The sequence below is a fragment of the Leucopleurus acutus genome, assembly GCF_964270905.1.
Source record: "Leucopleurus acutus genome assembly, chromosome: 16".
In the NCBI taxonomy this organism is placed as follows: domain Eukaryota; kingdom Metazoa; phylum Chordata; class Mammalia; order Artiodactyla; family Delphinidae; genus Leucopleurus; species Leucopleurus acutus.
In genome coordinates this window covers 57,806,469-57,833,560 of record NC_139158.1, presented here as the reverse complement: position 1 = coordinate 57,833,560, position 27,092 = coordinate 57,806,469, and the positions used below count along the sequence as shown (strand labels likewise).

Sequence of the window (27,092 nt, the reverse complement as noted above, 5' to 3'; positions counted from 1 at the left end):
CTTTTTCCATCCCCTCACTTTCAGTCTGTATGTGTCTCTAGGTCTGAAGTGGGTCTCTTGTAGACAGCATATATATGGGTCTTGTTTTTGTATCCATTTAGCCAGTCTGTGTCTTTTGGTGGGAGCATTTAATCCATTTACATTTAAGGTAATTATTGATATGTATGTTCCTATTCCCATTTTCTTAATTGTTTTGGGTTTGTTATTGTAGATCTTTTCCTTCTCTTGTGTTTCTTGCCTAGAGAAGATCCTTTAGCATTTGTTGTAAAGCTGGTTTGGTGGTGCTGAACTGTCTCAGCTTTTGCTTGTCTGTAAAGGTTTTAATTTCTCCATCAAATCTGAATGAGATCCTTGCTGGGTAGAGTAATCTTGGTTGTAGGTTTTTCTCCTTCATCACTTTAAATATGTCCTGCCAGTCCCTTCTGGCTTGCAGAGTGTCTGCTGAAAGATCAGCTGTTAACCTTATGGGGATTCCCTTGTGTGTTATTTGTTGTTTTTCCCTTGCTGCTTTTAATATGTTTTCTTTGTATTTAATTTTTGACAGTTTGATTAATATGTGCCTTGGTGTGTTTCTCCTTGGATTTATCCTGTATGGGACTCTGTGCTTCCTGGACTTGATTAACTATTTCCTTTCCCATATTAGGGAAGTTTTCAACTATAATCTCTTCAAATATTTTCTCAGTCCCTTTCTTTTTCTCTTCTTCGGGAACCCCTATAATTTGAATGTTGGTGCACTTAATGTTGTCTCAGAGGTCTGTGAGACTGTCCTCAGTTCTTTTCATTCTTTTTTCTTTATTCTGCTCTGCAGTAGTTATTTCCACTATTTTATCTTCCAGGTCACTTATCCGTTCTTCTGCCTCAGTTATTCTGCTATTGATCCCTTCTAGAGTATTTTTAATTTCATTTATTGTGTTGTTCATCGTTGCTTGTTTCATCTTTAGTTCTTCTAGGTCCTTGTTAAATGTTTCTTGAATTTTCTCCATTCTATTTCCAAGATTTTGGATCATCTTTACTATCATTATTCTGAATTACTTTTCAGGTAGACTGTGTATTTCCTCTTCATTTGGTAGGTCTGGTGGGTTTTTATCTTGCTCCTTCATCTGCTGTGTGTTTTTTTGCCTTCTCATTTTGCTTATCTTACTGTGTTTGGGGTCTCCTTTTTGCAGGTTGCAGGTTCGTAGTTCCCGTTGTTTTTGGTGTCTGTCCCCAGTGGCTAAAGTTGGTTCAGTGGGTTGTGTAGGCTTCCTTGTGGAGGTGAGTAGTGTCTGTGTTCTGGTGGATGAGGCTGGATGTTGTCTTTCTGGTGGGCAGGTCCACATCTGGTGGTGTGTTTTGGGGTGTCTGTGGACTTATTATGATTTTAGGCAGCCTCTCTGCTAATGGGTGGGCTTGTGTTCCTGTCTTGCTAGTTGTTTGGCATAGGGTGTCCAGCACTGTAGCTTGCTGGTTGTTGAGTGAAGCTGGGTGTTGGTGTTGATATGGAGATCTCTGGTAGATTTTCGCCATTTGATATTATGTGGAACTGGGAAGTCTCTTGTGGACCAGTGTCCTGAAGTTGGCTCTCCCACCTCAGAGGCACAGCACTGACTCCTGGCTGCAGCACCAAGAGCCTTTCATCCACACGGCTCGAAATAAAATGGAGAAAAAGTAGAAAGAAAGAAAGAAAGAGGACAAAAGAAAATAAAGTAAGACAAAATAAAATAAAGTTATTAAAATAAAAAATAATTATTAAGCAAATTTTTTTTAAAAAGTAAAAAACAAAAAGGACGGATAGAACCCTAGGACAAATGGTGAAAGCAAAGCTATACAGACAAAATCTCACACAGAAGCATACACATACACACTCACAAAAAGAGGAAAAGGGGAAAAAATAATAAATCTTGCTTTCAAAATCCACCTCCTCAATTTGGGATGATTCGTTGTCTATTCAGGTATTCGACAGATGCAGGTACGTCAAATTGATTGTGGAGCTTTAATCCGCTGCTTCTGATGTGGCTGGGAGGGATTTCCCCTTCTCTTCTTTGTTCTCACAGCTCCCCGGGCTCAGCTTTGGATTTGGCCCCGCCTCTGCGTGTAGGTCGCTGGAGGGCATCTGTTCTTCGCTGAGACAGGACGGGGTTAAAGGAGCCGCTGATTCAGGGGCTCTTGCTCACTCAGGCCGGGGGGAGGGAGGGGTACGGAGTGTGGGGTGAGCCTGCGGCGGCAGAGTCCAGCATGACGTTGCACCATCCTGAGGCGTGCCGTGCGTTCTCCCAGGGAAGTTGTCCCTGGATCCTGGGACCCTGGCAGTGGCGGCTGCACAGGCTCCCGGGAGGGGTGGTGTGGATAGTGACCTGTGTTCGCACACAGACTTCTTGGTGGCGGCAGCAGCAGCCTTAGCGTCTCATGCCCGTCTCTGGGATCCGCGCTGTTAGCCGCGGCTCGCGCCTGTCTCTGGAGGTCCTTTAAGCAGCGCTCTTAATCCCCTATCCTTGCACACCAGGAAACAAAGAGGGAGGAAAAAGTCTCTTGCTTCTTCGACAGGTCTAGACTGTTCCCCGGACTCCCTCCTGGCTAGCCGTGGTGCACTAACCCCCTGCAGGCTGTGTTCACGCTGCCAACCCCAGTCCTCTCCCTTTGCTCCGACTGAAGCCCGAGCCTCAGCTCCCAGTCCCCGCCCGCCCCAGCCGGTGAGCAGACAAGCCTCTCGGGCTGGTGAGTGCTGGTCGCACCGATCCTCTGTGCAGGAATCTCTCCGCTTTGCCTTCCGCGCCCCTGTTGCTGCGCTCTCCTCCTCGGCTCCGAAGCTTCCCCCCTCTGCCACCCGCAGTCTCCGCCCGCGAAGGGGCTTCCTAGTGTGTGGAAACCTTTCCTCCGTCACAGCTCCTGCCCACTGGTGCAGGTCCCATCCCTATTCTTTTGTCTCTCTTTATTCTTTTGCCCTACCCAGGTACGTGGGGAGTTTCTTGCCTTTTGGGAGGTCTGAGGTCTTCTGCCAGCGTTCAGTAGGTGTTCTGTAGGAGTTGTTCCACGTGTAGATGTATTTCTGGTGTATCTGTGGGGAGGAAGGTGATCTCCGCGTCTTACCCTTCCGCCATCTTCCTGGATTTCCCCTATACAAGGATTTTAATCAGAAGGTTTAGCAAGATGATCTTGTGGCAAATTTGCAGAATTAGGTTCATTTCGTACCCTTCCCTAAAATGTATTTAAATATCATGTCTTATGCGTCTCTTTTAATAGATACCATTACTGTCTTTTAATTGGAACATCATTTGGACTCCTGGTTGAGAAACACTGACCAGCCCTGACCAAGTAACTGGTTGCTTTGGTGCATGTATTTGGTGCTGGTTCAGTCTCTGAGCTAACTTTAACTTCCTTTTAACATGAAATATTTTAAGCTTGTGGAAGAGATACAAAGAATAATAAAATGAACATCTGTGTACTTGCAACCTAGCTCTTCTGAATTCCTTCATATTAATATTACTACATAATTATATAAGTTGTGTAATATAAAGCATTACAGATATCACCAAGGTTCCTATATTACTCCTTCCTCATTCTGTTTACCTTAACTCTCCCCAGAGGTAACTAGTGTGGTGAAGTTGATGTTTATTATTTCTCTTGTATGTTTCTATTTCACTACAGATACACACACACACACACACCACACACACACACACACACACACACACACACACAAATGTCTTATTTCCAAAAACAAGATCATGTTTTCAAACTTTATAAAAAGTAATCATTCTGTAATATGTTTTTTTCCCACTCCTAAACCTATTTTTTTATGCTTTTGAGATGTTTGTGTTGATAAATGTAGTACTAGTTGATTTCATAGCTATATTCATTACAGAATTCCAATTTATTTACCTAGTTTTCTGCTGCTGGGCATTTAGATTTTTCCAGCTTTTGCTGTTATAAACAGTGCTACAATTAACATTTTTACATATCTCTTTGTGTACCTGTGTATGATTTTTCTCTAGGGCTTTGATCTTCAAATTTTGAAGTACCTCCAAAATATTTAAAAATTCTGTTTACTTCCTTGAGTACTTTTAGGTTAACATGCAGTTGACATACACCATTTTTAAAAAAGGTCTTTATGTAGTTGCAAAGAATGTCATTTCTGGTGTATTATAAATAGAGTTACTGAAAAAATCCATTATATTACTTTACAAAATTTATTGGGTACCTGCAAATTTTATAGCAGTTTGTTAACCATTCTCACTCTTTTTTTTTTTAAAACATCTTTATTGGAGTAAAATTGCTTTACAATGGTGTGTTAGTTTCTGCTTTATAACAAAGTGAATCAGTTATACATATACATATGTTCCCATATCTCTTCCCTCTTCCAGCTCCCTCATTCTCACTCTTTTTAAAAATACGCATTTAGGGTCTTCTTCGACAGTCAATTTTTTCAGTGTCCCTTTTTTTTTTTTTTTTGCCTAACTTCTTATTTCATTCTAATTCCTCTGTACAATTTTCCCCCCCTGGGTTATGAATTCTGTCCACTGATCTAAATGTCAGATAACATAAAACTCACCATTTTAAAGTGTACAGTTACGTGATTTTTAGTGTATTCATAAAGTTGTGCAACCATCATCACTATCTAATTCCAGAATATTTTCATTATGCCAAACAGAAACCCTGTACCTGTTAGCAGTCACTCCCCATTCCTCCTTCCTCCCAGTGCCTGACACCCACAGTCTACTTTCTGCTTATGGATTTTCTGTCCTAGGCATTTGTGGTCATTTGTGACTGACTTCTTTTACTTAGTGTAATGTTTTCAAGATTCATCCATGTTGTATCATATATCAGTACTTCATTCCTTTTTATGGCTGAATAATATTCCATAGTATACATATACCACATCTTATTTTTCCATCCATTAGTTGATGGACATTTGGCTTGCTTCCACCCTTTGCCTATTATGAATAATGCTGCTGTGAACATTCATGTACAAATTTTTGAGTGGACATATGGGTATGTCTCTTGGGTGTTTGCCTAGGAGTGGAATTGATGGGTCCATGGTAACTCAATGTTTACTTTTTGAGGAAGTGCCAAACTTTTTCACAGCAACTGTACTAGTTTACATTCCTACCAGCAGTGTATGAGAGTTGCATTTTCTCCACGTTCTCATCAATACTTATTTTCTGAAGTTTTATTTATTTATTTATTTATTTTCTGGGTACAGTGTACTTTATTGATGGTACATGACAAGGTAGGGCTCCCTAAGCCCCTCCTCCTCCCCTTCCTCAGGGGGTCTGGGATGGAAACCACGTGGAGGTCGGGAGATTCTCAAGTGTGTTGGAGGACGGAGTTGGGGCAAGGACTCCCCAGCAGCAGAGGACCTCTCTCTTCCTCTCGTGCTCCTGCTGGGGCTGGTGGTCCAGGGACTCTTACTCCTTGGAGGCCATGTGGACCATGAGGTCCACCACCTGTTGCTGTAGCCAAATTCATTGTCATACCAGGAAATGAGCTTGACAAAGTGGTCGTTGAGGGCGATGCCAGCCCCAGCATTGAAGGTAGAAGAGTGGGTGTCACTGTTGAAGTCATAGGAGACAACGTGGTCCTCAGTGTAGCCCAGGATGCCCTTGAGGGGGCCGTCCACCGCTTGCTTCACCACCTTCTTGATGTCCTCGTATTTGGCAGGTTTCTCCAGGCGGCAGGTCAGATCCACGACGGACACGTTGGGGGTGGGGACGTGGAAAGCCATGCCAGTGAGCTTCCCATTCAGCTCAGGGATGACCTTGCCCACAGCCTTGGCAGCGCCAGTAGAAGCAGGGATGATGTTCTGGGCAGCCCCTCGGCCATCACACCACAGCTTCCCAGAGGGGCCATCCATGGTCTTCTGGGTGGCAGTGATGACATGGACCATCGTCATGAGTCCCTCCACGATGCCAAAGTGGTCATGGATGACCTTGGCCAGGGGGGCCAAGCAGTTGGTGGTGCAGGAGGCATTGCTGACAATCTTGAGGTGGTTGTCATACTTCTCATGGTTCACGCCCATGACAAACATGGGGGCATCGGCAGAAGGGGCAGAGATGATGACCCTCTTGGCTCCACCCTTCAAGTGAGCCCCAGCCTTCTCCATGGTGGTGAAGACGCCGGTGGACTCCACCACATACTCATCACCAGCATCACCCCATTTGATGTTGGTGGGATCTCACTCCTAGAAGATGGTGATGGCCTTTCCATTGACGACAAGCTTCCCGTTCTCAGCTTTGACTGTGCCATGGAACTTGCCATGGATGGAATCATACTGGAACATGTAGACCATGTAGTGATGGTCAATGAAGGGGTCATTGATGGCACCAATGTCCACTTTGCCAGAGTTAAAAGCAGCCCTGGTGACCAGGCACCGAATACGGCCAAATCCGTTCGCTCCGACCTTCACCATCTTGTCTCCGGGACGCAGCTGGCACTGCACACAAGACACGGCTGTCTGTCGAACGGGAGGAGCAGAGAGCTTTTCATTCATTTATTTTTTTAAAAAATATTTATTTGGTTGCATTGGTCTTAGTTGCAGCACGCGGGCTCTTTGTTGCGGCATGTGGAATGTTTCGTTGCAGAGCGAGGGCTCTTCGTTGCAGTGCGTGGGCGTCTCTCTAGTTGTGGCGTGGGGACTTCTCTCTGGTTGTGGTGCGCAGGCTCGGTAGTTGCGTCACGTGGGCTCTCTAGTTGTGCGCGCGTGCTTAGTTGCCCAATGGCATGTGGGATCTTAGTTCCCCAACCAGGGATCAAACCTGTGTCCCCTGCATTGGAAGGTAGATTCTTAACCACTGGACTACCAGGGAAGTCCCATTCATTTATTGTTATAAAATTATTTATATAAATAAATGAATGAATGGCTATCCTAGTAAGTACAAGCTGGTATCTCATTATGGCTTTGATTTGTATTTCCCTAATGACTATTAGTTTTTAGTATCTTTTCATGTGCCTGTGTGGCCATTTGTATATCTCCTTTGGAAAAATGTCTACTCCAATCGTTTGACCATTTTCAAAATTATTTGTCTTTTTATTGTTGTGTTGTAAGAGTTCTTTATATGTTCTGGATATTAGACCCTTTTCAGATATATGATTTGCAAATAATTTCCTCTTATTTTGTTGGTTGTTTTTCACAAGAACAACCTTGATAATGCTTTTTACATACAAAAGTTTAAAATTTTGATGAAGTCTAATTTTTCTTTTCTTTTTTTTTTTGTTCATTTGCTTGTCCTTTAAGTGTCTTTCTTATCTAGGAAACCATTTCCTAATCCAAGGTCATGAAGATTTACACCTGTGTTTTCTTTTTAAGAGTTTTATAGGGTTAGCTTTTACATTTTGGTCTTTGATCCATTTTGAATTAATTTTTGTACATGCTGTGTGAGGTGGTGGTTCCACTTCATTTTGTTGCATGTGGATATCCAGTTGTTCCAGCACCATTTATTGAAGAGACTATTTTTCCCCCATTGAATGGTCCTGGTACCCATGTCAAAAATCAGTTAACTCTAGATGAATGGGTTTATTTCTAGACTCACAGTTATGCTCCATTGACCTATATGTTTGTTGTTATGTCAGTACCAGACCATCCTGATTAGTTTGTAATAAGTAGTTTTGTAATAAGTTTCAAAATCTTCATATATAGTTTTAAAAAAGTTTTATTTTGAGATAATCGTCGATCCATATACAGTTCTAAGAAATGATAGATTTCTTATATCTGTCACTCGTTTCTCTTAATAGTAACATCTTGCCTAACCATAGTACAAGAGCACAACCAGAATATTGGCATTGATACAGTCCATCAACCTTATTCAGATTTCACCAGTTTTACGTGCACTAATTTGTGTGTGTACGTGTATTTCCCCCATAGAAGTTTATTCTAATATAGTTCTATGCTTGAAGATAGTTTGAGTATCCTATCTTTTCTGTAATAAGGATTTGTAAATAAATGATTTTTTTCAGCTTTCTATGACCATGAGACCTCACATGCTGAAGATTTTCTTCTGAATTAACTAATTATTACAGTTACTTGTATATAGCTGAGCAAATGACACAAATCTAATACACGTTTTTTGAAAAAACTTTTAAACATTTTTTATTGGAAAAGCATCTCTTGTTGAGATGGATAGTACTTTTAAAAATCTGTGATGAGGGACTTCCTTGGTGGCACAGTGGTTGAGAATCTGCCTGCCAATGCAGGGACACGGGTTCAAGCCCTGGTCTGTGAGGATCCTACATGCTGCAGAACAACTAAGCCCGTGCACCGCAACTACTGAGCCTGCGCGCCTAGAGCCTGTACTCCACAAGGAGAAGCCACCACAGTGAGAGGCCCGCACACTGCAACGAGGAGTAGCCCCGGCTCGCCGCAACTGGAGAAAGCCCTCACACAGCAATGAAGACCCAACGCAGCCAAAAAAAAAAAAAAAAAAACTGTGATGAAATAATTTACTGTTAGAACGAGACAGAGTTTAGTGTAAATATTAATCCCTTTTCCCCTTTTGGTAAATGTAAAACTAATAAAACTTGTTAACATAAATAAGTTTTAAAATTATTTTTAAAAATATTTATTTATTTATTTTTTGGCTGCATTGGGGCTTAGTTGCAGCACGCGGGATCTTTCATTAATTGTGGCACGCAGGCTTAGTTTCCCTGTGGCATGTGGCATTGCAAGACAGATTCTTAACCACTGGACCACGAGGGAAGTCCCAAATAAGTATCTTTAAATGGAAGAAACTTTGTTGTGGCAGGGTCTGTCAAGTATTTGAACTCCTTTTAAATTATATGCCAAAAGTCAAATGATAGTCTTTCATCGAAAATTCGTTTTAAGTATGTACCAGGCAACAGCTGAGTTATATCTGCCTTCAGTTTTGTTGTAAGCAAAAAATTGGAAACCACCTGACTTTCAAAAGGATTTGTTACCTAGTCATTAGGAGTAAAATTGCTGGGTCAGAGCACTTCAATTTTAGATATTACTAAATTGTTCTTAAAAGGGATTGGTCTAGATTTTACTCCCATGTTTGGGTTCATTTTACTCGTTCATGTTTGGGTGTTCTAGTTTTTTTTTTCACTCCAATCTGATGGGTATGAAATTGTATATGGTGGTTTTATTTTGCATTCTCTTGATTACTAGTAAGAGTGACTATCTTTCAATATGTTTAAAGGCCATATTTCATTTATGTTCATTTGAATTGCTTTTCCTTGCCTTTTGCCCATTTGTCATTTGGGTTGATTTTTAAATTAGTTTATAGGAGTTCTTCATATATTCTGTATATTAATCCTGGGATTATATATGCAGCAATGATCTTCTTTTAGTAAATGGCTTATTTTATTTTACAGTTCAAAAATTTTACCTATAATTGATTGGATAAATAATTGATAAGAAGGAACAAATATTACAGAAGAATTCTGAATATTATAAGCAGATACTTCCCTGTCTAGGATGCGGAGCTTAATTTCTCTCCACTGCCCTCCTTAAGTATAGGCAGTATTTAGTGACTCTTATCCAAAGAGTAGAATATGGAGAGGGGAAAAATAGTAACTTTACAGTGGAGAAACTTGGCAAGCACTACCTTGACCAAATGATCAGGGTTAACATTGCTGTGGTAAAATGTGTTGATATCATGTGCCCCCTGATATGATGTGATTAGGAGGGTATGTTGCTTCTGTGGCGTTTTTCCCAAAGCTCCGTAACCCCAATGTAATCATGAGAAAAACATCAGACAAATTGAGGGACATTCCACAAAATGCTTGATAGTACACTATCTCAAAACTGTCAAGGTCGTGAAAAACAAGGAAACACTAAGAAACTGTCATAGACCAGGGGGGAGACAAAGGAGACATGATGAATAAATGTAATGTGGTATCCTGGAACAGAAAATAGTATATTAGTGTAAAAACTGGAGAACTTCGAATAAAGTCTGGCGTTTAGGGAATAGAAAAGTACCAATATTGGTTTCTTAGTCTGGCAAATGTATCATAGTAATTTAATATGTTATCATTAGGTGAAACTGGATAAGAGGTGTCTGGGAATTCACTGTATCATCTCTGCAACTTTTCTGTAAATCCAAAATTATATTTTTAAAAAATTTATTAAGAAATTTTTACTTAATTTTGTTGAATCTAAGATGCCATCAATTATAAGATACACCATTATTTTATGTACTACTAAGAAAGAAAAATGTGTCTAGTATTATTAAGATATTGGTATCAGTTCTAAGAAGCACCTTGATTTCAGAGATATTAAATGAGAAAAGAAAGGTATGTCTTTGAACAGATGAAATATGGTCTTTTCTTAAATTGGTAATGCATTCAAAAGCTACAAAGGGATATATGATAGAAAGTTTTCCTTTCCCTCTCTGGGAATAGTCTGTCATCAGTTGTGTAGCTTTCCAGATATGTTAGCAGCATATATAAACAATTGCATATTTTGTATGTTCTTCCTCCTCCTTTTTACATAAGAATGGCATATTTCCCCAATGATCTGTACTTTGCTTTTCCCTCTCCATCCTCACTGAGCAGCATATCTTAGAGATTCATACCAGTACAGTTGAAAAAAAAATTCTTTGGTATTCCATTGCCTGGTTGTGTCTTAATTTATATAAAGGTGTTGAATGACCTTGTATCCATGTCATTTCACACATTTCTGGGTGTATTTTTAGGTTTAGTTCTCAGAAGTAAAATTGCTTTATCAGAGGGATATGTGCATTTTAGATTTTGTTAGGTATTGCCAAAAAGCTTTCCAAAAAGCTTTCCATAGAGATTTAGCCAACTTACATTACCACCAGCAATTATGGCTTGTCTTTAACTTTCTTTATGGTGTGTTTTTAACAGAAATTTAAATTTTAATGTAGTCAATTTTATCACTTTTTTTCCTTTATGGTTTGTGCTCTTTTTGTTATATTAAAAAATTCCTTTCCTTTACTGACCTTGTCAAGATATTCTCCTGTATTTCTTCCTCAACGTTAAAAAATATTTGCTTTTTCACTTTTTTTTTCTTTTTTTTTTTTTTTTGCGGTACGCGGGCCTCTCACTGTTGTGGCCTCTCCCGTTGCGGAGCACAGGCTCCGGACGCGCAGGCTCAGCGGCCATGGCTCACGGGCCCAGCCGCTCCGCGGCATGTGGGATCTTACCAGACCGGTGCACGAACCTGTGTCCCCTGTATCAGCAGGCGGACTCTCAGCCCTTGCACCACCAGGGAAGCCCTGCTTTTTCACTTTTTGATCTTTCTTCTACCTGTAATTTATTTTTATGTATAGTTTGTTATGACCTAATTTAGTTATTTTTATTTGGTAAGCAGTTGTCCCAGTTACATTTATATAATAGTATACTTTCCTCCCTACAGATTTGAAATACACCTTAGTTACATAAAACTTCAAATTTCTCCTGGTTGTTTTTAGCCCTTTGTTCCTTTTATTTCAACAAAAATCCTTGTTGAGATTTTTGATTGGAATTTCACCTGATATTGAGATTAGCCTGGAGAAGTTCGTCATGTTTATCAATAGAGTCTTATCATCTAGAACATGCTTTATATTTCCACTTATTTAGATACCTTTTATGTCTTTAAGTAAATTCTTATAACTTTTTTCCAAATGGTCTCACATACTTTTATTGGATTTACCCCTAGATGTATAATTTTGTTGCTGTTGCTAAACCTAATTGATTACTGTAGTACATAGGAATGAAATTTTTATTTTTATTTTTATCAGTATTATCATTATAACAGTAAGCAATATTTAGCTCATAAGTCTCTATGGTTATCTGGGTGACTTGGCTGATCTCTGGTGAGTTTACCTGTATGGGTCTAGGCAGGAGCTTAGCTGGGCTTATCTGGTAGGGATGGGGTGTCGAAACTCTCTAATCCTCCTTGAACCAGAAACTGTCCGATTCTTACCATCGTTGTGATGGTAGAAATGCAAAAGCAGAATTGATTTTCTTATATATTGAACTTATATCTAGGAAACCTTCTGAAATTCTTGTAGTACTTAGAGCTTGTGAATTCTACTAAGTTTTCTATGTTGATAATCATGCTGCCAATAAGTTGTAATAGTTTCTTTCTTTTTTTAAAATAAATTTATTTATTTTTGGCTGCACTGGGTCATCAATGCCGCACGCGGGCTTTCTCTAGTTGCGGCGAGAGGGGACCACTCTTCATTGCGGTGCACGGGCTTCTCATCGCAGTGGCTTCTCATGTTGCGGAGCATGGGCTCTAGGTGTGTGGGCTTCAGTAGTTGTAGCACGCAGGGTCAGTAGTTGTGGCTCACGGGCTCTAGAGCGCAGGCTCAGTAGTTGTGGCGCATGGGCTTAGTTGCTCTGCAGCATGTAGGATCCTCACGGACCAGGGCTCAAACCCGTGTCCCCTGCATTGGCAGGTGGATTCTTAACCACTGCACCACCAGGGAAGCCTGTAATAGTTTATTTCTGATCTGTATACTCTGTGCTTCTTTTTCTTGTCTAATTATTGAATTGTTTAAGGTCTATAGGACATTGTTGAACAGTCTTGTTTCTGACTTCAAAGAAATCTTCTAGAATAGTGCCTGGCACATAGTAGGTGACCAGTGATCATATAGCTTTTGTCCTTTAATCTGTTAATGTGTTAAGTTACACTGATAGACTTTCTAATTGTTTGACCATCCTTAATATCCCTGAAATGAACTCAATTTGGCCATGATATATTTTTTAATGTAGATTTTCTGGATTTGATTTGGTAATATTTTGTTTTGGGTTTTTATATCTATGTTCATGAGGTTTTCTTTTGGCAAGGGTATCACATTTTGTCTATTGTCTTTATTTTGTCTTCACCCTTAAATGCAGATATGTTTGGGGACAGAATTTAAGACCGTCTGTATAGAAGACTGGCCAGTTCAGGGAGTTGGGCTGAGCTACTGTAGGAATAAGCTTGGATGAGAATTTAATCTAGGGCATCATTGGCCTAGGGATAGAAGAGGGACAAAATGGGGAGAGAAGAGGGACAGAAATTGGAGTGGTTTTGTAGGCTGAGTGAATGGGGTGAGGTAAAGGAAGAGTTGATAAGTTTTGAAAGGTAGGGTGGATGATGACAAAATTGTGGGGGGAAAAAAGAAAAACCAAGAGGTAAAAAGAAGTGGATTTAATTACTTAATTTTTTTTTAATTACTTAAATTTTTAATACAGGAAATATTAGTCTGAAAGGGGTCTGGCTTTGTGCTAGAAATATAGTTTGGGCAGTTGTTATCATATAGACGCTAGAGGAAGCTGTGAATGCATATGGGATTGCATCTAGGGGGATCATAGAGAACTGGATTCAGGACAACTCCAAGGACAGAGCCCAGGATTTGAGCAAAGGAATTGTCCCTTTTATGGAGTCTTTCAAGGTAGATGATTTATTATTTTTTACAAATGTGAGGGATCCATATTACCTTGTGGTAGTTTTGATTATCATTATGGATGGTTATAGTAGGATATTCTAAACATTAAAGCATATAGCACTCATGATAGTTATAGATTTATTATTTTTAAGTAATTAGGACATGTGCTTAATCTGTTACATTTTAGGGCTATTACTATAAATTTTCATGATGAACTTTTCTCATTGTATGTTGATTTTAAAGAATTATTAGATCAAAAATTTCTAACTAAAAATGAAAGTTTAGAATGTAGAAATATTTTTAGTATTGGTGTCAAAAATTCAGCCACTTACTTCAACACCTAGATTCCAAGATTGTATGTGGAAGATTTGTTCTTAATTCAGAGTATGTATTAGAATCATTTGTGGAGCTTTTAAAGACACTAATGCAATGCTGGGTCCCATCTGAGAGTGGTTAGTGTTGTGGCCCTATCATTTATCGTTTGTTTTTTAAGCCTCTATGGGTGATTTTGTTGTATACTCCAGTTGAGAACCCTATATCATGGATTTGGGCAGGGGCTAAATTTGTCAGTGTATTTTTTTCTTGGTTATATAGTTAACTTCTTTGCTTAATACTGTGACAGCAGAGGCCAGAATACCAGCAGATTAGTTGATCTGTCCTCCTCAGTGAGACTACTTGCATTTTTATGTGAACTTGAATTATGAAACAAAATTCAATAGCAGGTTAGTCTGAGCTCAGATTACTAAGAGGACTAGTTAAAAAAAATATGGTATGTCCACACAATGGAGTACTATAAATGGACTAGCTATAAAAAGGAACGAGGATAATCTACATATCAGTTATGTGGTCATCTCAAGACTATATTGTTAAATGGAAAAAGCAAGGAGCAAAACAATGGCATTGTATGCTACTAGTTTTCAAATAAGGGGGCTATACAAATATATACACCTACATTGTTGTGTATATACATAGACCAAACAAAGGAATGATAAACCAAAAACTAAGAAAAATGATTACTCTAAGGAAAGGGAGGGAATGGGGTGGCAGAAACAGGTATAGAACCTAGACTTCTGAATGTACTTTGTAGATTAGGTTTTAGAATCATGCAAATGCTTTACCATATTATAAAACAAAAATGAAATAAAATTAGAGAAAAAAGGTAATTCCTAAATGCAAAATGAAACGTGAACCTAAATGTATATCAAGTTTGAGGCTGAAGCACATAGAGACTATTTCAGGTCACCTTGAAGTACAGTAATTTGGATGTTTCTAGTGGTATATACTCCCAAGGATAAGGAACTGCAAAGATATCATAAACGGTTTCTAGTAATCGTATAACTGGTAGTAATATTGGTATTGTTATTCTGGAGGTGTGTATCATAAAGTAAACAAGTGAATACTTATATTGGATTGAGACCCTAGATTTTTGAATGGAAAAGAGATATAATCAGAGAGTTGGGTAAGAATTCTAGGATCCTAAATTTGAGTTGGAAATGTCAGTATGAGCTCATGATGTATTTTTTCCCTTTTAAAAATGTATTTCCTAATTCTCTCTACTGAAAAATCTCAGAAATTAAGCTAGGTAGCATTAAGCACTTCTAGTGTCAGACTTTGTTCTCTTAAAAAATAGTTCTCACTAGAAGGAACCTGGGGTACATTGGAAAAATGTCTTATTTCAGGTTGGAGTCAGAAAATCTATAGTATGAGCCTGGAACGTATTATCGTATCACATCACAAGCTATTGGGGAGATTTCTGTTTCTATCAATGGCAGAATAGCTTTTTCTAAGGCAGCACTCCAACTGAGAACAACTAGAAAAGCTGGAAAAATATTTTTTTTAAAGTTTGTTTGGAGGCTTTGGAGAGTGAGCAAGGCAGACAACAAGGACTTGAGAGGCCAAAATTTTGGAGAAAAGGAGAGCACAGAGGGGTGAGGCCAACTTTTGGTATAGGTTTCCCCATGGAGTGATTGGCTGATTTGAAACATAGCTAAGAGGTTGAGCAGAAAGTGGTGGCAGAGAGGCTGAGATTCTAAGCAGAGATTTTGGTAGTCATGCAGAATTGGGGGACAGAATTGGAGTTCAGAGCTTGCAAAGAATGACAGGCACTGGAAAACACCCCAAGCTTTTAGCTGAGAACCCTTAAGGATAGACTACACTTTATGCTTAAGGGTGAACTCAAAATAGATCAGCTCTCAAAAAAAGCTGAAGCCAAGCTTTCAAATCACCTCAATCCTTGATTGGATTAAGATCTGTTCCTAGCTTTGTTGCTTGCTAGAAGCAGATATAAATCTTCTCTGGAGGAAGACACTGTCATCAATCATTGATTCAGGTTATCTGTATAGTTTTTATATACTTAGTGATAATATATGATGTATTTATATGTAACTATATATAGTATATATTTATAATGTGGTAAATATTTATAAAACTTAGTCTGGCATTCAATTTAAAAAAAGATGTATAAAAGTGAAAGAACTGACTGAAAATCAAGAGAGAAAATAGATAATTGAAAAGACCCATAGGGAGACTTCCAGTACAGATGAGATGGTATATACCCATTTTTCCCAGCTAAATCCAACTATAAGTCCTGGAATTTGTGCAGAAGACAACCAAAGGAGAACTGTGAATGGTTCTAGGAAGGTGATCTGGTTCGGGACCATAGGACTGAAAGAACAGCATAGCCATAGCATTTTGCATTCCCCCCACAAAAGAAGGCCACTTAGTTCTGGTGTTTCCTGGCCTCCCCATCCTGACCTAACAACAGAACACAGTCCAGGTAGGTTCATGCCTCCCCTGAATCAAATGGGAGTCCCTCTGAAAACATCATGCAAATTCGATACCATTGGCAAGGGGGATCAACTATGAGCCCCCACTGAATATGAGTGCTGAGAAGAAGCATACTCCTTCCCACCTGTCTTGAGACTTCCCTTTTCTGCTGAGAGATATCAAGGCAGGTAGGCAGAACTGACAAGAGAGACTCTGCTACAGTAAGCATTCTAGTCTGAGAAGCATCTTTCTCCTTGAGGGCTTGAGACTCTCCTCCCCAACCCAAAGACCCCAAGGTGGGCACTATTGGCAAAAAGGACACAGCTACAACTGGCCTAGTCCTAAGTCTCTTTGGCTGTGTGGGCTTGAGCTGCTTCTCCCCTGCCCAAGAGACACAGGGGCAGATGGGTGGAACTGGCAAGAGGGGTCCAGCTGTAGCAAAGGGCACATTCTGGGAAGCCTGTTTGTCTCTGTGGACTCATGACTTGCCTTTACTACTCAGAGACACTTGGAAACTGAGGGGAAACCTAGGGCCATTACAGACTTTCCCCACCAAGAGGCACTTGGCAACACTCCTTTTACCCCCTCAGGCAGCACTAGCAGGGACCAGCAGGAGCCCAGTGGTACCAGTTAAACAAAGCAAGCCAAATAAGACCACAAAGGCTCTGAAAATTAACCTGCCATTTGAACAATAGCCCAGAAAAGTAGGCCAAGATCCACATGCTAAAACTAAACAGGGTGACAACCTGCTAAAATAAAAGATTTAATAAGACCCTATGTTAGTGATGTTCTAACATAATAGACAAAATATTCAAGATACAATAGAAAATCACTCATCATACCAATAACAAAGGAAACTGCAACTTGAATTAGAAAAGGCAACAGACACCAACACATGGTGAATCAGATGTTGGAATTTTCTCAGAATTTTAAACTAGCTGTTATAAAAATGCTTCAAAATCAATTTAAAATATCTTGAAACAAAAAAACAAAATCTTAGCAACAAACCAAATAAAATTAATTAGAACCAAATTTAAAATGATATTAGAACCAAATGGAAATTTTAGAATTGAAAAGCACAGTAGCAGCAACAACAATGAAAAAGTGGCTGGATGGGCTCAATAGTAGAGTGACCATGAATAATAGACGGTAGCATCAGTAAACCTGAGAACAAAACCATAGAATTCACCCAATCTAAACAGAAAACAGACTAGAGAAAATGATCTATGAGGACAAAAGATACAGCATTCGTGTTATTGAAGTCCCAGAAGGAAAAGAGAGAATGGGACTGAAAGAGTATTTGAAAGAAATATGGCTGAAATTTTACCAAATTTGGCAAAAGAAACAAATCTACAGACCCAAGAAACTGTGCAAATCCCATATAGGATAAACCCAAGGAAATCTACACCAAATGCATCTTGAATTAAACTCTTGAAATCTAAAGGCACAGGACACAAGATTAATATACAGAAGTAAACTGCTTTCCTGTGTATCAGCAATGAAGAAGTAGAATTTGAACTTAGGAACAATGCCATTTACATCAGCACTCCCAAAAGTGAAATACTGGGGATAAGTCTAACAAAATATGTATAAGATCTATATGAAGAAATCAACAAAACTCTGATGAACAAAATCAACAAAGAACTAAATAAATGGAGAGATGTTGCTTGTTCATGGATCAAAAGACTCAGTGTTGTCTTTTGATCTAAGATCAGTTCTTCCCAACTTGATCTATAAATTCAATGTAATCCTATTCAGAATCTTAGCAAATTATTTTGTGGATATTGACAAACTGATGCTAAAGTTTATATGGAGAGACAAGAGACCCAGAATAGCCAACATAAGATTGAAGGAGGAGGGCAAAGTTTGAGGGCTGACACTACCTGACAGCAAGGCTTACTATAAAGCTACAATGGTACCACAAGACATTGTGGTATTGGTGAAGGAATAGACAGATAAGTGGAATAGAGTAGAGGGCCAGAAACCTAAAGACAAAAAAAAAAGTCTTGAAAGTAGCCAGGTAGAAATGATGCAGTACCTATGGGGAATATCAATTCAAATAACAATAGATTTCTCATTTGAAACCATGGGCGCCATTGGAAGTGGCACAATATTTCAAGTGCTGAAATAAAAGAACTGTCAATTTTGAATTCTGTATCTAGCACAGTTGTCACTCAGGAAATAAAGGGAAATAAAACATTCTCAGGTGATGAAAAACTAAAAGTTGTTGTTGCTAGCAGACCTAAAGAAACAATAAAGGAACGAATCGTGGAGCGTCAGGAAAGAGATGATGGAGAGAGTAGAAATATCGACGCATACAATAATAGACTCTCCTTTTCCTCCTGAATTTTAGCAGTCATTGATGATTGAATCAAAAACATAAAACCCTTTGATACTAAATATGATGGTAGTAAAGATAAAGGACCTAAATGGAAGTGAGGTTTCCATACTCCACTCAAAGTGGTAAAACGTTATTACTAGAAGATTGTTGGGCTTCCCTCGTGGTGCAGTGGTTAAGAATCTGCCTGCCAGTGCAGGGGACATGGGTTTGAGCCCTGGTCTGGGAAGATCCCACATGCCGCAGAGCAGCTAAGCCCATGTGCCACAACTACTGAGCCTGTGCTCTAAAGCCCACGAGCCACAACTACTGAGCCTGCATGCTACAACTACTGAAGCCCACCTGTCTAGAGCCTGTGCTCTACAACGTGAGAAACGACTGCGATGAGAAGCCTGTGCACTGCAACGAAGAGTAGCCCCCGCTCGCCGCAACTATAGAAAGCCTGTGTGAAGCAATGAAGACCCAATACAGCCAAAAATAAATAAAATAAATTTATTTTAAAAAAAGATTGTTATAAATCACATATGTATATTCTAATACCTAGAGTAACCACTGAGAAAACTATACAAAAAGATAAAAACAGTATACATAAGTCAAGGTAAAATCTTTAAAAATGTTCGGATGACCCACAGGAAGGCAAAAGAGAGAAACAGAAGAATGAGATCCAGAGAAAACAAATATAAAATAACAGATAGAGTGGAGACTTAAGCCTTAACATATCAGTAGTGATGAAAAAACGTGACCAAGTTATATACTGCTTCTGGGAAAGTCACTTCAAATTCAACAATGTAGTAGGTAGAAAGTAAAAGAATGGAAAAATTATACCATATAAACATTACTTTTAAAAAGAGCAGGAATGGCTTTATTAATATTTTATAGATTAGATTTTAGAGTATAGAAAATTGCCAGAGACAAAGAGAGACATTACATAAAGATAAAAACAACAGATTAAACATTGGCAGGGATTAAGGATAGTGAGTGTGTGAGGAAGATGTGGGAGGCAGGTGTGTGTGGTTATTAAAGGGCAATATGAGGAATCCATGTATTTTTGGAACTGTGCATATCTTGACTGTGGTGGTGGATACATGAGTCTACACAGGTGACAAAATTGTACAGAACTTACACAAACACACATACATGTACACACATAAGTAAAATTGTGGAAATCTGAATAAGATTGATTTATCAATGTCAGTATTATGGTTGTAACATTATACTGTAGTTTTGGAAAAGTGTTACTATTTGAGGAAATTGGTTAAAGTGTACAAGGAATCACTGTATTTTTTCTAACTGCATGTGAATCTATTATTTCAACTAAAATTTAAATTATTTAAAAAAAAGAGGCTCAGGGAGACTAAGAAGACATGATAACTAAATGCAGTGTAGGATTCTGGATTGGCTCTTGGAACAGGAAAAGGACATTAGTGGAGGCACACACACACCAGGAAGCCAGCAGTCGTAATGATTAGAAACAGGCTTTGAGATAAATAATAACTATTTTTAAGAATTTAAGTGACAAGATGAGCAATTTCATCAGAGAATTAGAAAGTATAGAAAAGAAATTAGTGGAAACTGAAAATACATTTACTGATTTTAGGAACCTTAGACACAGATGAAGAGAAAATCAGTGGGTTGCAAAATATATAGGAATAAAATAACTGGACAGAAATACAGAGAGACAAAGGGGTGAAAAATACCTGATCATTCCCTCTCTCTGTATGTGTGTCTCTGTCTCACACACACAAACACACTCACATACACAGTTTATTTCCTTGAAGCACTTGAGAATGAGCTCTGTGTGTGTGTGTGTGTGTGTGTGTGTGTATGTGTATGTATGTATCATGGCTCTTGACCCTTTAAAATACTTTAGCATGTATTTTCTAAGAATAGTGATTAAGAGACGTAAGATTTAAGTCTTAAGGTATAGTTTTCACCATCAGTAAGTCTGACATTGATATAATGCTTTTATCTACTGTTTGTACTCCCCATTGTCAACTGACCGAATAATGACCTTTCTGTCATTTCCCTGCCTCCAGTACAAGATCCAGTCTAGGGTTAGGTATTGCATCTGATTGTCATATCTCTTGAGCCTGCTTTAATCTGGAACAAGGGTCAGCACACCTTTTCTGTAAAGGACCAAATAGTAAGTATTTTTGGCTTTGTCTCGATCACAACTGCTCACTTCTGCTATTGTAGCACTGAGCAGCCATTGCCAGTAAGTGTGCAAAAGATTGTGGCTGTGTTCCAATAAGATTTTCATGAACAAATGGCAGGCTGGATTTTGCCCAAGGACTATAGTTTGCCAGCTCCTGATCTAAAACATTTCTACTGCCTTTCTTTGTTGTTCTTTTTAATGATATTGGCATTTTTTCATAAATACAGCCCCCCGGTTTTATTCACTTTTTAAAATTTTGCTTTTGTTTCATGTTTCCTCATGGTTAGATTCAAGTTATGCATCCTTGGCTGGGATGCTGCTTAGGTGGGGAGGTATCCTTCTCATGGTATCACATGTGGAGGCATACAATGCCTATCTGTCCCTTATTTTTTATATTTTATTTTCCTGTTTGAGATACTGTCTTATTTTTCCACTAATTCCTCCTTGCAACCGTTAAGCAATATGTGAGGAGACGCTTTAAGACCATGCACATATCCTGCTCCTCGTCAGATTTTCTTCCTGCTTTTTTACATCCATTGATATTAAAAATACTTTAATACTCCTCTCTCAGTAACTAACAGAAGAAAGATTTGAAAACACTTGGCCTAATTGACATATAGAGAATACTGCACTATACAGTTACTGTACTCTTCTAATGTTCATGAATCGAAGAAGAAACCACCCCAGTAATTTGAAAATATTTCAAACCGGATGGTAATGAAAATATTTTATCTCAAAGCTTTGGGATACCACTAGTGCCATGCTGAGAATGAAAGTTACAGCTTTAAATGCATACATTAAAAAAGAAGAAAGATTGAATCAGTGATCTAAGTTACCAACTCAAGAAAATAGAAAAAGCACTACAAAATATAAAGCCATGGGAATGAAATAATATAGATAAGAGAAAAATTAATATAAAACCTATGCAATACAGAGGCTTAACAAAGGTAAGCATTAAAAGACTAGTAAAATTGATAAACTGCTAGAGAGATTGATAAAGAGAAAAAGAAACAGAAATTACTGATATCAGTGATGATAAAGGGGCCATCACTATAGATCCTACAGACATTGGAAAAATCATACGAGGATATTATTAACAAGTTTATTCCAATAAATTTGAAAAATTTAAATGGAGTGGTAAACTCTAGTAAAACTAATTTACTAAAAAGACAACTCCAGGCCCAGATGACTTCAATAGTGAATTCTTGCAAACTTTTATAGGACCGATCTTACACAGACTCTTCTAGAACATAGGAAGAGAGGTGAAATCCATTGTTTTTATGCAGCCAGCATATGTTTGTTATCAAAACCTGACAAAGAAGGAAAGCAGCAGGTCAGTCTAACTTACAAACATATTAAAAAAAATTTAAAAAAATATTTGCAAACTGTATCCAGCAAAATATAAAAAGAATCATGACCAAATTGAACCCAACTTTGGGTTTCTTAGATTTGAGAAATTCAAGGTCGATTTAACAGAATAAAGGAGAAAAACCAAATGATCATTTCATTAGATGGACAGTTTTTTAAAAAGAAAATAGAGTTCAGTACTCATTAGTGGTAAAAAAGAAAATCTTTAGTTTAAAGAATAGGGACTTCCCTGGTAGTCTGGTGGTTAAGACTCTGCACTCCCAATGCAGGGGGCCCGGGTTTGATCCCTGGTCAGGGAGATCCCTGGTCAGGGAACTAGATCCTGCGTGCTGCAACTAAGAGCCCGCATGCCACAACTAAAAGATCCCAATGCTGCAACTAAAAATCCCACATGCCGTAACTAAAAGATACCACATGCCACAACTAAAGATGCCACATGCTGCAACGAAGATCCAGCATGTGGCAACGAAGATCCCACGTGCTGCAACTAAGACCTGGTGTAGCCAAATAAATTTAAAAAAAGAAAGAAAGAAAAAATAGAAAATTACTTCCTTAATCTGGTGAAGACTTCATACAAAGAATTTAGGGTAAATATCACACTGTAGTGTGAAATATTGAAAGCTTTCACCTGAGATTGGGAACAAGACAGGGATACTTACCATTACCAGTTCTTTTCAGTGTAATAATGGAGATCTTAACCAGTTGTAATAAGACAAGAAGATAACAAAATATAATTAAAATGTTAGAAGAAAATAAAATAGTAATTTTTTTTACAGATAATATGCCTGTATTGTTCATAGTTTTTGCCTGGGATAACCAGGAGAATGGTGTTCCAATCATAGAGATGATAGTTTCGTTGTAAAAAATATATGCAGTTGGTACTTAAGGCTTTGAGACAGTCTGAGATCACTTACCCAGTGAATTTAGGTAGAGAAGCAGACTGAGGTTGGAGCCTTGGGGCATTCCTACATTTAGATATTGGGATAAGCAGTTGGACTTACTAAAGGGGACTGAGAAGAAGCTGCCTGTGAGTCCAGAGTGTAGGGTTTGGGAAACCAAGTGGAGAAAGTGTTTTAAGAAAGAGGGAGGCGCCCTGATTTCGAACTATATTACGAAGCTACAGTAATCAAAACAGTATGATACTGGAACAAAAACAGACATATACATCAGTGGAACAGAATACAGAGCCCAGAAGTGAGTTCACACTTATATGGGCAATTATCTATGATAAAGGAAGCAAGAATATACAATGGGGAAAAGACAGCCTCTTGAATAAATGGTATTGTGAAAACTGGATAGCTACATGCAAAAGAATCAAACTGGACTACTCTCACACCATGCACAAAAATAAATTCAAAATGAATTAAAGACTTAAATATAAGACATGAAACCATAAAACTTCTACAAGAAAACATAGGCAGTATGCTCTTTGACATCACTCCTAGTTTTTTTGGATATGTCTCCTCAGGCAAGGGAAACAAAAGCAAAAATAAACAAATGGGACTACATCAAACTAAATATCTTTTGCACAGTGAAGGAAACTGTCAACAAAACAAAAAGGCCACCTACTGAGTGAGAGAAGGTATTTGCAAATGGTATTTTCAATATGAGGTTAATATCTAAAATATACAAAGAACTCATACAGCTCAATATGAAAAAACAAAGAAACAACCTGACTAAAAAATGGGCAGAGGATCTGAATAGACGTGTTTCCAAGGAAAACATACAGATGGCCAACAGCACATGAAAAGATGCTCAACATCACTAATCATCAGGTAAATGCAAATCAGAATCACAATGAGATATCACCTCATACCATTCAGAATGGCTGTTTTCAGAAAGACAACAAATAACAAGAATTGGTGAGGATGTGGAGAAAAGGGAACCCTGTGCACTGTTGGTGCAATGTAAATTGGTGCAGCCACTATGGAAAACAGTATGAAGATTCCTCAAGAATTAAAAAGAGCCACCATATGATCCAGCAACTCCTCTTCTGGGTATTTTATCCAAAGAAAAGAAAACACCAATTAGAAAAGATATATATATATATCCCTATGTTCACTGCAGCATTATTTACAATAGCCAATATATGGAAGCAACCTAAGTGCCCATCAATAGATGAATGGATAAAGCTGTGGTGTATAAATGCAATGGAATATTACTCAGCTGGAAAAAGAATGAAATCTTGCCATTTGTGACAACGTGGATGGACCTAGAGCATATTATGCTAAGTGAAATAAGAGAAAGACAAATACTGTATGAGTTCACTTACATGTGGAATCTAAAAAACAAAACAAATAGAGTTGTATATACAGAGGACAAACAGATGGTTGCTAGAGGGGAGGGGAGTGGAGGAGGAGAGAAATAAGTGGAGATTAAGAGGCACAAACTTAGAGTTGCAAATGAATCACAGGTATGAAATGTACAGCGTGGTGACTATAGCCAATAACTATGTAATATCTTTGTATGATGACATATTGTACCTGGACTTATCATTGTGATAATTTTGACATGTATAGAAGTATTAAAACACTATGTTGTGTAACAGGAACTAACATAGTGTTGTAGGTCGATTATACTTCAGAAACAAACAGAAAAAGAGATCAGATTTGTGGTTACCAGAGGCAGGGGGTGGGGGGAGGGGGAATTGAATGAAGTAGTAGGTCAAAATTCTAGTTATAAGATAAGTACTAAGGATGTACATGATACATTTAATTAACACTGCTGTATGTTATATATGAGAGTTGTTAAGAGACTAAATCCTAAGTGTTCTCATCACAAGGAAAAACTTTGTTTTCTATTTCTTTAATATTGTATCTATATGAGATGATGGATGTTCACTAAATTTATTGTGATAATCATTTCATGAACTATGTAGGTCAAATCATACTATACACCTTAAACTTAGGTAGTGCTGTATGTCAATTATCTCAATAAAATTGGAAGAAAACAAAAGATTAAATGCAAAAAAAAAAATAAAGAGGGAGTCATCAGCTACTTCAGATGTGTAAGAGAGTGAAGTAAGAAGGGATCTGAGAAGGAAATAAGGGATCTGAGAATTTACTCCTCTATCCCTTAACAGAAGGATTTCAGAGGAGGGGTGAGGGTTAGACCCCATTGGAATGGGGTTAAGAAATTACAAGGTAAGAGTATTGTCAGCGAGAGTAGATAATTCTTTATGGTTTTTTCTTTGTTTGTTTTTTGGTTTGTTTGGGGTTTTTTTTGGCTGCTCTGTGCAGCTTGCAGGATCTTATTTCCCATACCAGGGATTGAACCCACACCCTTGGTAGTGAAAGCATGAAGTCCTAACCACTGGACCTCAGGGAATTCCCAACAGTAGATAATTCTTAAGAAGACCTTTGTTGTAAAAGTAAAAAAAAAAAAAAAAAGTAGGGAATAGCTTGAGAACATGAGAAGGGAGTTTGTTTTTTAAGAAGGGAATCCAGCAGCTAGTCTTAGGCTTATCCAGTAGATAGAAAAAATATAGCATGGGGTTTAGAATTAGGTTTGTTCTGGTGAGGCCCTTGATTGAGTAGAGTTTTAGAATTCTGCACCCAGGTAGAGGGTGTGACCCTATCCATTGTAACTAGGGTTAAGGCAAAGTACCTGCATTTAGTAATGGTAAGAAAATATAGGTCTCTCCTGATTTATTTCTTCTTTCCACAGCTATTCACTTTGTGTCATTAGGATGCCAGACACACTTCTAGGCACTAGAAATAATGAACAAAGCAGACAAAAGTCCTTGCTGTCATGAAATTTACATTCCACTGGTGGTAAATAGATGTGAAACAAGTGAAGTAATCAATTGATCGTCAGCTAAAATTGAAGAGAGGGAAGAGGGTTTGGAAAGGTGAAAGATAATAAGGTATAAGAGAATTGGCCAGGGAAATGAAAGGATTGATTGTCCCACAGTGCTTGGAACCTACTTGAGATATGTGTTTATAAATGTAAAGTGAGACCAGTCAGCACAGTGTTGTGTCACTAGCCTTATTTAGCTGCTTGGTTTCATATACAGAGTAAGCAGAGAGTTGGATTCAGTCAGGTTTAGGGTTTGCCATATGTATAACTGCAGTTTATTAAGATACTATTGAGTGTAAAATGCACCCTTATGTACTTCTAAGAAAGAAAAAACATTTAAACTACGAACTGCCATTGGTTTTACAATGCATCCTGATATCTGAGCTGTTAAGAAAAACATGTTCATCTTGGAGTTGCACAGTCCAATATATTGCTGAAGGGGTATATTGCTGAGGCTGTGGGAATACTGGGAGACCTGAGAGCAGAGAAGATTTATACCTAGATGATGGAAGTGTAAGATGGTATAACCACTTAGGAAACAATTTGGCAGTTTCTTTAAATTTACGTGTATATCTATACTTTGATCCAATTATTCCTTTTTTATGTTTTTATCCAAGAGAAATGTCCACACAAAGGCTTGTGCACAAGTGTTCTTAGCAGCTTTGTTCATAAGCATCTATAACTACATAATCCAAGTGTCTATCAACAGGAAAATGGATAGACGTGTTGTGGTATATTCATACAGTAGAATACCACACAGCAATAGGAAGGAACAAATTATTGATACACACTGTACTCAGAAACATGCTGATCGAAAGAAGCAAGGAACAAAAGTGTCTCTGCATGATTCCATTAAATCAGGTTCTATAAATCAGGTCTGCAATGATAGAAACAAGATCAGTGTTGAGAAGGAGTGCCTGCAAAGAGGTCTGAGGGAACTTTGGGGGGTGACAGAACTGTTTTATATCTTGTTTTGGGGTTTATATGTGTATAAATTTGTCAAAACTTACCAAATTGTACATTTATGTTGGCTGCATTTTATTATATATAAATTACTCCTCATTAAGGTTGATTTAAAAATTTGGTTGGAAGGAGTCAAATCAGTATAGCAGTCATTATTCTAAATGTGAATAGATTATACTGTGTCAGTAAAACTGTCAGACTAGGTTGAGAAACAAAACCTAACCACGTCCTGTTCAGAAGAAACAAACTTTTGCTCTCTACCCTTGACCTCACTGTGGCCCCCAGGTGTGCCATGTGCTTTCCAGGACCTATGGTGGAGTAGAAGGACATGACCTCCCCCCTTCTCATGGAAAAACCAAAATCATGGCTTACTGCTGAACAACCCCTGACAAAA

The 27,092-nt window shown here is 38.4% G+C and overlaps 1 protein-coding gene and 1 pseudogene across 5 annotated transcripts in view; one reads left to right on the top strand and one right to left on the bottom strand.

The window, feature by feature from the left end:
* ATRN (attractin) overlaps window positions 1–27,092 on the top strand; it is a 175,850-nt gene that overhangs the window by 13,408 nt on the left and 135,350 nt on the right. Inside the window, exon 1 of one of the 4 annotated variants that reach the window (XM_082858004.1) lies at window positions 13,532–20,557. The exons of the other annotated variants lie outside the window; for them this stretch is intronic. The gene's annotated coding sequence lies outside the window, so the exon portion shown is untranslated. Of the gene's footprint in view, window positions 1–13,531; window positions 20,558–27,092 lie in introns of those variants that run through there. 4 annotated transcript variants of the gene reach the window in all.
* Window positions 5,256–6,431, bottom strand: LOC309973650 (glyceraldehyde-3-phosphate dehydrogenase-like; annotated as a pseudogene). The gene has a single exon. The product of its transcript is annotated as a glyceraldehyde-3-phosphate dehydrogenase-like (transcript).